Consider the following 2,205-nt stretch of genomic DNA (forward strand, 5'->3'; position numbering starts at 1 on the left):
TTATACTCCTGTTGGTGGTTGGGAGGTTTGAAGGAATTGGAAAGGGAAGTGTTAGTTAGACTGAAGTATCTTTAGTCAGATGCCCTTTATGGTTTAGCTTGTTTATAAGCTTTGATATTATCTGGAGGAAGTTCTAGGATTGCCTTTGGCTTTCCTCCATTATTATGTATTATATATGTGGAAGCTGTTACCATGCTGGGGACCTCTGGTTCTCACCCATGCGGATTTTGTGATTTTCAGATGTAGGACGTGAGGTTTCTCGCTGAGGCATGCTGGAGACTTCTAGATTTGCGAAGATCCTTTGTTCTCTGGGCTATGTTTTGGTTTATATGTTTTGCTTAGATACTTTTATCTCCATTAAATAATACAAACTGTGATGACTCCTCTTATGAGAGATTTTGGAGAATAGGTTTTATGTATTTGTGTCCCTTTGGGTTTCCTTTGGAGTTTTCCTTATTTTATCATATGTATATATTGTTATGCTCGGACCGGTTATCTTGGCAGCCGGATCTTGAGTCTTGATATTCCTGTTTTTGACACTCCTTTGTATATATATATTCTCGCGTTGGTTTATCCTTATTCGTTACGTTATCGATCGGAGTGTTACGCTTTCGAGTTGCGGTTTTTGTTTACCCCTTTTTTCTACAAAGGCTCCTAGTTATAATCAATCATTCATACTACTATATGTACTAGATTTTTATTTTAGAGGTCGTAATACCTTGCCATCTCTGAATTATGACTTAAGCATAAGACTCTGTATGGTAGGGTGTTACAGTGATGGAGTATGATTAAGGCATGGAGATGATTTTTGGTTGATTATAGTGATGTGACTATGATTAATGATGACAGTAATATTATTGATGACATGATTTGAGATTTAATAAGATGTGAGATGATGAGATGATGAAAGTAATGAACGAAGCTGTTGGTCGGCATTGAACGAATGATCAAGATCCTTGGAGATAAAGAAATCAGAGTGCGGCAACAGAAGCGCGCTGAGTAAAAAGACCTTGGAGGTGTGTATAGGAACCAGATGGCGCCTCGTGGACGCGGTAGAGGTAGTGTGAGAGGTCGTACGAATGCTTGTGCGCCGGAGAATAACTCGAATAACCCGGTAGACCTTATGGCGGCATTGGGGAACATGGCTGCGGCTATGTGGGCCACTGCAGAGGCTCTTGGACAACAGATGAGCAACCATGGCAACAACGAAAATGGAGCTCAGGGACCAATAGAGATCAGAACTTCCGTTGTGTTGGTGAACAAGTGTGGGGTTGCTGAAGAGTGTGTGAAGAAGGCAGCTGCTGAGAGAGGGAGTCACAAGGGATCATTCCCACGGAACCGAGAGAAGAGCTTTGCACCTAGAGGTCCGCCTTTCAGGCGGGGAGGCTCTTTTATGAGGCCCAACAACAACAACTCCCAAGGAAAAAGGTTTGGGAAGCAGCCACAGAATGAGCAAGCTTGCGCTAGGTGTGGAAGTCACCATCCGGGAGTCCCGCGCATGGCCGGATGGGGTTTATGCTACTTCTGTGGTAAGGCGGGACATAAGGTCCCAAACTGCCCGGAGAAGAAAAAACAAGGTGCAGGGAAAGCACAGCAGACTGGTCGGGTGTTCACCACTTCAGCTATAGGAGCTGAGGGATCCGAGACACTTATTCGAGGTAACTGTGAAATGGCTGGTCAAACTTTAAATGCTTTATTTGATTCGGGAGCATCACATTCATTCATTGAATTTGAGAAAGCCCGTGAGTTAGGACTGAAGATTGTAACTTTAGGATATGATCTAAGAGTGTACAATGCTACCCATGAAGCCATGGTAACTAGGCTAGGATGCCTGGAAGTTTCCTTTAGGTTCAAGCAGCGTGATTTTATTCATAATTTAATCTGCTTACCGATGATTGGTCTTGATCTTATCTTAGGATTGGACTGGTTATCTAAGAACCATGTTCTGCTAGATTGTTCTACAAAGTTGGTGTACTTTATGCCGGAAGATACTGAAGGTCCGGTCGTGGTGAATAATTATTACTTGAATTCGATGATGGTGAACTGTTCCGGAACCGAATGTCAGGGTATCATGTTGTTAACCGTGGGCGTTTCGGGTGATGATCAAAGGTTGGAACAGACTCCGGTTGTGTGTGAGTTTCCGGAAGTGTTTCCCGATGATATTGATGAGTTTCCACCTAACCGAGAGGTTGAGTTTGCTATTGA

Source organism: Arachis duranensis, chromosome 5, assembly GCF_000817695.3.
Source record: "Arachis duranensis cultivar V14167 chromosome 5, aradu.V14167.gnm2.J7QH, whole genome shotgun sequence".
In the NCBI taxonomy this organism is placed as follows: Eukaryota; Viridiplantae; Streptophyta; class Magnoliopsida; order Fabales; family Fabaceae; genus Arachis; species Arachis duranensis.